Source organism: Dipodomys ordii, unplaced genomic scaffold, assembly GCF_000151885.1.
Source record: "Dipodomys ordii isolate 6190 unplaced genomic scaffold, Dord_2.0 Scaffold105, whole genome shotgun sequence".
NCBI classification, from domain to species: domain Eukaryota; kingdom Metazoa; phylum Chordata; class Mammalia; order Rodentia; family Heteromyidae; genus Dipodomys; species Dipodomys ordii.
In genome coordinates this window covers 3,142,443-3,153,890 of record NW_012267321.1, presented here as the reverse complement: position 1 = coordinate 3,153,890, position 11,448 = coordinate 3,142,443, and positions in this window count along the sequence as shown.

The following is an 11,448-nucleotide window of genomic DNA, read 5'->3' as shown; positions in this document are numbered from 1 at the left end:
CAAAACTCCAAGCTTTATGCTTGTCATGAGACCACTCTGGCACTCGATCCACACTCCATTCCCTTTGCTTTTTAGTTTATTCTTCTGAAGATAGAGTCTCATATATCGGGGGGCCAGGCTTGGCTTACTATCTTAATTCTGCCTCCCATATCACTGAGATGACAAATATACCACCATGCTGGATGTGGTTTTGAGAGGGAAGCCTCAGAGTTAACTGTATTGTCTGGCTTTAAACTTTGATCCTCTATTCTCAGCCTCTTGCATAGCTAGGGCCACTAGTACCTGGCTTACAAGTCTCAATAACAAGATCATATTATGTAAACTACTAGAAGAATATAGTTAACTATGCTTAGGACAATTGTTACAATACATTTTAATCACTAGTATTCTTACATTGGGGTGGATGTTCCGTAATTTACCGAACTATTCACCTATTATAATCCACCTCTCCCCTGCTTTTAAGTTACAAATAAATTTTTAAAGAATTATTTATAGCCATGTGCTAGTGCTTCACACTGTAATCCTGTCTATTCAGGAAGCTGAGACCTGAGTATTGAGGTTCAAAACCAGCACAGGCAGGAAAGTCCATGAGACCTTTTTTTTTTTTTGTCAGTTGTGGGACTTGAACTCTGGGCCTGGCCGCTGTCCCTGCACTCTTGAGCTCAAGGCGAGCACTATACCACTTGAGCCACAGCCCCACTTCCGATTTTCTAGTGGTGTATTGGAGATAGAGTCTCACAGACTTTCCTGCCCGGGCTGGCTTTGAACCATGATTCTCAGATCTCAGCCTCCTGAGTAGCTAGGATTACAAGCGTGAGCCACCAGTACCAAGCTAGATTTCCTTTTCTACCATGGAGGCCTCACTGTGTTGCCCAGGCTTGTCTGTTCTGTCTCCTACGTAGACAAGGCTGCTGACCCCACCTATGCCTCTGCCACATCATATGGCAAGCACACAGACCCGTCTGCCTGGTGCATGCATACACACGCACCACATAAGGACAATTTCAACCAACAGTGCACCTGTGCACTGCAGTGATCCCATAGGATTATATTGCTTAGTGATGTCATAGCTGTCTTAGTTGATATAAGACAACATCTAAGAGTCCATGAGACTCATGTCCAGTTAACCATCAAAAAGCCTGGTGAGCAAGCCACTGGCTCACGCCTGTAATCCTAGACACTCAGGAGGATGAGATCTGAGGATCATGGTTCAAAGCCAGCCCTGGCAGGAAAGTCCATGAGACTCTTTTTTTTTTGGTCCGGTCGTGGGACCTGAACTCTGGGCCTGGGCGCTGTCCCTCAGCTCTTCAGCTCAAGGCTAGCATTCTACCACTTGAGCCACAGCGCCACTTCCGGCTTTTTGCTTATGTGGTACTGAGGAATCGAACCCAGGGCCTCAGGCACGCAAGGCAAGTGCTCTACCACTGAGCCACCTTCCCAGCGCCCATGAGACTCTTATCTCCAATAAACCACCAGAAAACTGGAAGTGGCGGTGTGGCTCAAGTAGTAGAGTGCTAGCCTTGAGCTGAAGAGCACAGGGACAGCGGCCAGGCCCAGAGTTCAAGCTCCACACCTGACCAAATAAAATGCCTAGTGGTTAATTGGAGATGAGAGTCTCACCATCTTTCCTGCTGGGGCTGGCTTAGAACCTCAATCCTCACATCTCAGCCTCCTGAGTAGCTAGGATTACAGAGGTGAGTCACTGGTACCAAGCTTGCACAGTATTTGTATTAGCATATTATTGCACAAGGTATTTTTTTTTTGGTCGGTCATGGGGCTTGAACTCTGGGCCTGGGCGCTGTCCCTCAGCTCTTCAGCTCAAGGCGAGCGCTCTACCACTTGAGCTACAGTGCCACTTCCGGTTTTCTGGTGGTTTATTGGAGATAGGAGTCTCATGGTCTCTCCTGCCCAGGCTGGCTTTGAACCACGATCCTCAGATCTCAGCCTCCTGAGTAGCTAGGATTACAGGCGTGAGCCACCAGCGCCCGGCATTGCACAAGGTATTAAATAACCACTAGGCCTATAGATCCAGCCCTAGCAAGTGGAAATGACCAGAAGAAATACCATTTCCTCTGTGTACTATCACAAAGACCATCCTACTAAAAGAATTTGTACTGTCTGGGCATGGATGGCTCTTGCCTGTCATCCTAGCTACTTAGGAGGCAGATATTTGAGGATCACAGTTCAAAGCCAGCCTGGGCAGGGAAGTCCGTGAGACTCTTATCTCTAATGAACCACCAGAAAACTTGAAGTGGCGCTGTGGCTCAAATGGTAGAGCATTCACCTTGAGCTTGAAGAGTGCAAGGACGGCACCTAGGCCCAGAGTTCAAGCCCATGATGCACAAAAAAATTAAAAAAGAATTGTGCTGTTCCAGGCATCACTGACCCCGGAGCTCATGGTCCTGGTATTCAGCTGGGAGAAGTGGCGGCTCCTCGGTCCTGCGCACGGGTACGTACGGGAGTGATGCTGGAGAACTACAGCAGCTGTTGTCAGTGGGTGAGGATGCGTCCCTGGGCTGCTCTGTGGGGGCCTCGGCCGGGGCCCTGCTCTTCTCAGCATGGAAGGTGTGTGGTTCCCTGAGCCCCAGAGAAGTGGCTATAATGTGCATTCTTCTAAGAAGAGCATTGGTGTGGCAGATATAAGCTGTACCATTCCTACATCAGAGTCTTCTCCCATGTGGATGGATCATAACCTAAGGTATCTGTTATTTTCCGTGCCAGGGTACCACCAGCCAGACGGTCTCACTGTGTTGCTCTGAGGAGAACCATGAACAGGGTGATGAGACCCACTGTGGACGTCAGTCAGGTGAGTGGAAGAACCAGCGGGGGGGGGGGGAGGGCGTGGGCCACCAGCACCAGTGGGCATCGCAGCATGCATGGGTTTGAGACCTGTAATCAGAGCCTCTGCCCTGCTTTCAGTGGGAGAGCCATTGCTTTGTAGCACTCGAGAGAAAAACAGACCCTTGCGTTGCCTCTGATACAATCCCTTTCCTGTTGGTGAGGTGCCACTTGCTGTGCACACACAGAGGGGAGGTCAGGTTGAGTGCCAGTGGCTGGGCCCAGCAGAGCTAGACAGGCTTTTGTGGGTGTTGATCTCATTGAAGAAAGAGACAGTAAAGGAGAGAGACATTCCCCAGGATTCCAATGAGAGTCTATGATAAGAGCACAGTCCCCGTGGCTGGGAACCTGAGAGTCATCCTGTCTCTCGGCTCACTTTGCATTTCACTGAGACCATCCTCCCCTGCCCCACAACTAAAACAGTCCATGAGAGGCTTCCATAGAGCTGGGTGCCAGTGACTCACACCGGTCATCCTAACTACTCAGGAGGCTGAGATCGGAGGATCATGGTTTAAAGCCAGGCTGGGCAAGAAAGTCTGTGAGATTCTTATCTCCCAATTGACCAGTTTTGTTTTGTTTGAAAAAAAAAAAAGCCAGAAGTGGAGCTGTGGCTCAACTGGCACAGCACCAGCCTTGAGCCAAAAAGTTCAGGGTTAGTGCCCAGGCCTTCAATTCAAGTGCCTGTACTGGCTCAAGAAGAATAAAACAAAAACAAAAACAAAACCTATAGCCAGGTGGGGTCATGTGGATCTGGGGTCCCCACAAGCTACTTGAGAAACAGGGGCTTCAGGATTTTTTGAGCCCCACCTGAGAAACACAGCAATACTGTGTGTGTGTGTGTGTGTGTGTGTGTGTGTGAGTGATTGTGTGATGGTGATCCTGGGCTTGAATTCAAGGCTTGGGCACTGTCCCTGGGCTTTTTTCCCCCTCAAGACTGGTGCTCTATCACTTCAGCTGTAGCTGAGGCTGGTGGTTAATAGAAGAGTCTCTCACTTTCCTGCCCAGGCTGGCTTTGAACCACAATCCTTAGATCACAGCCTCCTGAGTAGCTGAGATTGCAGGCCTGAGCCTCTACTGCCCAGTTTTAGTCTCCAAACTTTTTTTTTTTTTTTTTTGGTCCAGTGGTGGGGCCTGAACTCTGGGCCTGGGTGCTGTCCCTCAGCTCTTCAGCTCAAGGCTAGCGCTCTATCACTTGAGCCACAGCGCCACTTCCGGCTTTTTTCTTTTTGCTTATGTGGTGCTGAGGAATTGAACCCAGGGCCTCAGGCATGCAAGGCAAGTGCTCTACCACTGAGCTACCTTCCCAGCCCCAGTCTCCAAACTTTTTGACAGGAGTATCTTCTTTCATTGTATGTTCTGATGAGAGCGGAAAAGATCCCTAGATATGCAGAGGGAGGGAGAGAAAGGCTGTTCTGTTTCCTAGAAAAGTCTGCATTATGGATGAGTTGAGGCAAGCCTGAAGAAGCAGAGGGAAGAGTGAGGGGTGAAGCGCAGATCCACATATCTAGAATAAACTGCTCTGAGTCACACTGGTAGGAGAGAGAGAGAGAGAGAGAGAGAGAGAGAGAGAGAGAGAGAGAGAGAGAGAGAGAGAGAGATCTCCACCCCCATGCTGTGAGTCACACTGGTAGGAGAGAGAGAGAGAGAGAGAGAGAGAGAGAGAGAGAGAGAGAGAGATCTCCACCCCCATGCTGTGCAATCATTTCTGGATGGATTTCCATTCTAAAATTTAAAGGCAACTAATGGAATTTTTATACCAGTGAGAATATTGCTGTGGTCTTAGATAAGAAAGAAGTGTTTGTTTTTTTTTTTTGGTCAGTCATGGGGCTTGAACTCTGGGCCTGGGTGCTGTCCCTGTGCTCTTCAGCTCAAGGCAAGCCCTCTATCGCTTGAGCCACAGCACCACTACCAGTTTTCTGATGGTTTATTGGATATAAGAGTCTCCTGGACTTTTCTTCCCGGGCTGGCTTTGAACTGTGATCCTCAGATCTCAGCCTCCTCAGTAGCTAGGATTACAGGCGTGAGCCACTGGTGCCCGGCAAAAGAAGTATTTATTAAACAGCACAAAATGGTTAAGGATTTAGCTAAGTGGAAGAACATTAGCTACCCCAAGTGCAGGGCCCTGAGTTTGTTCTTCGGCTGTGCAAAAAAAAAAAAATAAATAGAAATAAGCTAAGTAGACAATGTGCATATAAATGTGCTCCTTTTTTAAAAAAAAAGGATAGGAATTTCATGATTTAAATGACAAATTATATCATTTTAAATTGCCATAAGGTCAGAGATACTCCCATCTTTGGCTCACCTATTCAAGGTCTTGCATTTCCCCCTGAGCTCCATCCCTTAAGCCATAAGTCCACTTTCAGATTTTTAGTAGTTCATCAGAGATAAGAGTTTCATGGGGTTGGGCACTGGTGGCTTGCGCCTGTAATCCTAGCTACTCAAGAGGCTGAGATCTGAGGATCACCGTTCAAAGCCAGCTCGGGCAAGAAACTCTGAGAGACTCTTACCGCCAATAAACCACTAGAAAACCGGAAGTGGTGCTGCGGCTCAAGTGGTAGAGTGCTCATCTTGAGCTGAAGAGCGCAAGGACAGCGCCCAAGCCCAGACTTCAAGCCCCATGACTGACAAAAAAAAAGGAGTTTCATGGACTTCTCTGCCTGGGCCGGCGCCCGTCAGTATCAATCAGAATATGCTGACCAACTGCCCAGTGCTCATGGTAATAGCATCTGTCCTGTGTGCACTGGGAAACTGATGTCACCTCTTCAGTTCACTATAGCTCTTTCAGATGAGGCACAGCAACTGTCCACCAAGAGAGTCATGGGGTGGAGGGACATAAGAATGGACAGATTCGGATCCCGGTTTCTTCACAAGCCTACAGGAGCCTCTCACTATAGACCTGAAGCCATTGTACATGCAACTATACACGCATGCTGAGATTCATCCCTGCTGGGTGTGGGGTAGCATGGAGAGTGGCCACTTTAACCAGTGTCATCTTCCAGCTCGCTCAAGTTTAAGTTCAGGTCTTCTCCCTTCTCTGGGAGTCTCACTGGAGTGCTCCGCAGGGCTTCTAGAAAATGACACCTGGGGTCCGTCAGATTGCCAGAGGTGTGTGTGGGGGAGCGGGGAGTCTCCCTCCCCTCCCACAGCTTGTTACTGAGTCCTGAGTCCTTTCCCTACTTGCTCTGGATCTTTCTCTGTCCCAGAATACCTTGTCCTGACACAAGCACTTACTCAACCCTGCTTGCTTCCTAGTGGGGTCTTCAGACCTAAGAGCAAACAGCTCAGCGGAGGCCTGGTAGGCTGGGCTGGATCTCTGGAGGGAGATAAAAGTCAGGGTGCATGACCTCACCTCCCTTGGGAACCGCAGTCAGCACCTCAGCCTGTGTGGCCATGACAGGACTGGCCCTGGGAGCTGAGAAAGTTTCCCGAATCCTTTTCCCAATGGCTAATTACCAAAACCGATTATATATCTCCTGCTGCTTTCATGAGTGGATGTCAGCTGCACCTGGGGTTTCCTAGCATTTCTACCTGCATCAATGCCACCATGTTGACAAGTTCAAGCCCTCTCGCTCCCCCTTCTCCTCCTCCTCTTTAAACACTTTCAACAGATGGCCTAAGAACTGGTTCTCTCTGTGCATATTGTATGAAGCTGTTTTTGTTTTCTTCTTTCTTTTTGTTTTCTGTCAGGTGTGAGGCTTGAACTCAGGGCTGGGGCACTGTCTTTGAGCTTTTATGCTCAAGTAGTACTCTACTACTTTGTACTACAGTCCACTTCTGGAGAAGTTTCTGGCTGTTCACTGGAGATTGGATCCCATAGACTTTCCTGCCTGGGCTGGCTTTGAATCACAACTCTCAGATCTTAGTCTCCTGAGTAGCTAGGATTACAGGCATGTGCCACCGGCGCCCAGCTGAAGCGATCAAGCATGAGCTGCATTGTGGTCACAACCTGTCCTCCTTGCCCTCTCTTACCTACCCACTGTCCAACCCCATGAGCAACAAGGCTAGGGAGCCTTTCTCCCCTAAGACTACGAAGCAAGAATCATGCTTCCCAGAGAAACAGAATGTGTACATTTTATAGACGGAGATGGAAGAGAGGATATTGAGTAAAATATCTACCCTGTTTGGTTTTTCTAGCAGGGCTGCAGGCAGTGAGGTACACGAGTAAGCGGACGGTCTGGTGGGAAGGCCTGCTCACCAGCAAGGAGCCTTGGTGTTGGAAGGGGCACCAGGCCCTGCCTCTTCTCAGTTGTTATGAATTGGGGGCTTGAAGTCTAGTCTCTACCACCTGAGCCATCTCTAGCCTTGCTTTTTTCCCTCCTATTTGAGGATGGAGTCTAGTGACTGTTTCTGCCTGGGCTGGCCTCAAATCTCAGTCCTCCAGATGTTAGCCTCCTGAGAAGCTAGGATTACAGGGAGCAGGGATGCAGGACACGGTGTAAAGGAGATACAGGCGATCACCAGGAGGAGGATGCTTTTGGTAGCTCTGGACTCGGGAGAGGCTCTGGTGGAGACACTGGTCCTCTGTATGTGTCGCATTCTCTGCTTGTGTCTGTATAGGACGAAGAGCATGGAGGTGCTAGCCCAGAGCCTGAGCCCCAGACACAGAACATCAGGAAAACCACAGGAGCGCGACTCCGAGCCAGTCTAAGACTCATCTGCCTGACCAACAGCAGAACAGGATCCAAAGCCTTTTGTGTTTGTGATGCGTGTGTTGTTCAACTTGACAGAGAGAGGAGGGCACAAGAAAATAGAGGTACCCGTGTTGCTAAGAGCTGTGCCTGCCTGTAATCTACTCTGGAGGCCCATGCTCCCTGACGGATACACCTCTGCCATCCCGGAAACAGAGACGGAGAGTCAGCACCTGTAATACCACTGTGCCCACCTTGGGTCCTCAGCTCCACCCAGACCTGGCTCCTCCCTACCCTGTAATTCCTGCCCTACAGCTGGCCACTCACTCTCTCCACCCAGACCCACCTGAGCTCCCACCTACCTTCCTTCCTATCCCCAGACTTGCATAAGGATGGGCGCCATGTGCTCCCTCTCCTGGGAAACATGGCCCCTAGAATAATCTTTCTCCTGTGCCTGCCTGCCTCCGGGTGGTCCCCTGGGATGGACGTGAAGGATCCTTTCAGCACCCACAAATCAGTGATGACATGATGCCCCCTAAAGATGCCTCCGTCCTCTATGAGAGATGCTAGCATGCTAGGGAGTTCTCACAAGAAAATGCCCAATAGTGGGCTGCCAGCAGTGGCTCCCTAGCCAGATCTGTGCCCTCAGTGAAACCAGGGAACACAACACTGCAGAGAAGAGAGAGATCTCACGGATTCTGCTTGCAGTCTGTGACAGGCAGATGGTACAGCTGCCACGCTCCAGCGGTCATGAGCTTAGTCCTCTGTTATTGGCTGTTGTCTTCTGCATGGGAACTACTCAGGACAGAGGAGAGGGAAACAAGGTATAGGGACCCTACAGCACACACAAGAGAAATTCATTCATCTGCTCCCCTTTAGATTAAGGGACCAGAGTCGTGTAGGGGGAAATGAGGCCCGGTGGAGGCAACTCCGAGACATTGGTATTGAGAAACACAGGAGCCCTAGCTTTGCTTCAGAGAGAGAAGCAACAGGTGTACTGCCTTCGTGGGAGTTGCATTTCTCACCTTCAAGAATTAACATTTGTCTGGCAGGATGTATGCCTTCCTGAGAAAAATCCCCCCAAATGTAAGCCACTTCCTGACCCAAATGCAGATCACAGGGCACCTCCTTACCTCAAGGATAAGGATCTGTTTCCTGGCAGGATGCTTTCTTTCCTGGAAAGAATGGCTCAAACATCCAGAAACTCAGAAAGCATAACACCAGGAGTAGTTAGAGCAAAGATGAAACACCTAACTTTGTATAAGACCCCCTGCCTTCACCACAGAAATACTTGTGGCCCAAGAGCTGTGTTTCTTCTCTACAGCACCCACACTTCATTAGAATGTGCTTGTGCTCTTTTCTATTTGTCGGCTTGCTTACGTACTCAATAAAGCGCCGCCTAGTTTTCTTACAACTGTGACTTGTAAAGAAATTCTTATTCTGTGATCAAAGTCAAGGACCCTAAGTGAAGAGTCTCTACTTTTAGGGGGAAACTTCACAGAACCTTCACCTGCATTCAGTGACAGGAATACAGGGAAGGGGCTACCAGAACCCTCCCCAAACCCAACCCAACCCATATTCTCTTATAGCACAATTTCTCCTAGAGAATCTTTCCCATGACATGGAGGATTCTGATAAATGAGGATTACAATCATTTATAGTTACGGAATTGTACCTGCGACCGACCGTGCCAGCAGGAACTCGCCCAAAGGAAGACTGAAGCTGGATTGATTTGCACCCCATGAAAGTTTCTCCTCCTTCAGCCATGAGGCCTGCGGCCGTTTCTATTGCCGCCTGCTGACCGGCAACATGCATTGCAGGCTGCCCTCATCCAATCCTGTGTCCTGGCTGGCCCACTAGGGGAGAGCTGTCCCAGGTTCTGATTCCTGCTTCAGGCTCTGCTTTCTGCACCAGGAGTTGGCATCCTTGGAGACTTGGGGGCCTAGGGCCCTACAAAGAAGCACATGAAAAGCCGGGCACAGGTAGCTCATGCCTGTAATCTCAGGAGGCTGAGATCTGAGGGTCGAAGTTCAAAGCCAACCCTGGGTAAGAAAGTCTGTGAGACTCTTATCTCCAATAAATCACTAGAAAACCAGAAGTGGTAGCCAGGCCCAGAGTTCAAGCCCCATGACTGACCAAAAAAAAAAAAAAAAAAAAAGAAGCACATGAAAGGGTAGCCCTTGAGCTGGGTGCCGGTGGCTCACACTGTCATCCTAGAAACCCAGGAGACTGAGATCGGAGCACTCCAGTTTGAAGACAACCTAAGCCAGAAAGTCTATGAGACTCTGTCTCCAAGGAGCCACCCCAAAGCTGGAGCTGGAGGTATGGCCCAAATGGTAGAGCACCAGCCTTGAATAAACAAAATGATCATGAGCATAAGGTCCTGAGTTCCAGCCAGCCATACACACACACACACACACACACACACACACACACACACACTTATTCTCTAGATAGTAGAAGAAAGAAAGAAAGGTCCTGCCGATCTAGGAGGCAGAAATAGAGTCACCAGGAGGGTCTGGCTTGGGCTTATCCACAGGTGCTCAGTGCTTTCAGGAAAAAGCAGCAGCTCTCTGTGTTTGGGAGCAGGGTGCATTTCAGAGCTGAGCCCAGGCCTACACCCCGCAGCAGTGGAAGAAAGAGCACTTTGGAGTGGAAGGTAGACATAAAAGGGAAGTAAGCCCTGCTCCATCTCCTGTCGTTTGGTCCAGAATATTACACGTGCACCTCCAAGCCCACTCCATCCCTTCCCTCTCCTTCACTTCCATCCTCCACATGGCAAACATTTGGGGGTGACAACTCTGTCCCCTATGTAACCCAAGGATCAGACAGATCTAGCTTTACTCTGTAGAGAGTTCCGATTTCAACCTCACCAACTTAACAGCCTTGAGAATCCAGAGATATACCATCATTTTTGGCTAGTAACCAGGGTTCACAGTCTGGATCTATTATGCTTTCTACTCAGGCTTCTTCATTGAACAACTGGTCTTTGTGTTATGTCAGCTCTCAGTGTTACACCACCCACCAGAGAGAAAAGGCTCGGTGAATAGTCTTTTCTTTGTTAAAGCTACAAGATGGCTGACATGCAGAGAGAGAGATGCTTTCCAATCTCCTGTGGAGGGACAGCCTAATAACTGCACAGTAATTCTCTCTTCTTTCTTCCAATTCTGTCTGCCACTGCCTGCCTATTCAGTCCCTTGCTCTGATATATTATATTGCTCTTCTCTCTCCTGGTCCAGCTTGCCCACAGTATCACATAACTATATCTGGATGGATGGATGGATGGATAGATATTTCAGTGCTCTGGATTGAACCCAGGGCCTCTCAGGAGTGAGGAACAAAGGACTTGGTTATCAGGACAGCAGGCATCTGGATGAGCTGGGGAAAATGGTATTTCTCTGAGTGTTGTAGACCTGCTCTTTGTGTCTGTACGGGATGAAAGCCATGGAGTCACAGGCCCAGAGGACGAGTTGTGGGCATAAGGTATTAGGAGAAGCTTACAGATCTGAAACGGAGATGGCCTGGCTTCCTCAGTAACTGTGAAGCCATGTTGTGACAAGTGTGCTGCTCCATGACCTAGGCACACACACAAATAAAACTACATTCTCCAGGATATTTGGGACCCAGCACAAGGTGTTGCAGACCTTAAAAAAAAAATGGGAGCGGTTAGCTGGGTGCTGGCTCCCGTCTGTCATCTGAGCTCCTCAGGAGGCGGAGATCTGAGGATTGCGGTTCGAAGACAGCCCAGGCAGGAAAGGCCATGAGACTCTCATCTGCAATGAACCTGCAAAAAGCCGAAGTGGCGCTGTGGCTCAGGTGGCAGGGCATCAGCCCAGGCTCTGAATTGGAGCCCAGGGCTGGTGCACGAGTATGCCACTTCTCCGGGCCTCCTCCCGCACAGAGGCGGCGGGAATCTGGCGGAACCTCGTCCGTACAAGCCAGACCCTGCAGGTTGGCCCGGTCCCCGCATGACGTCACCCCT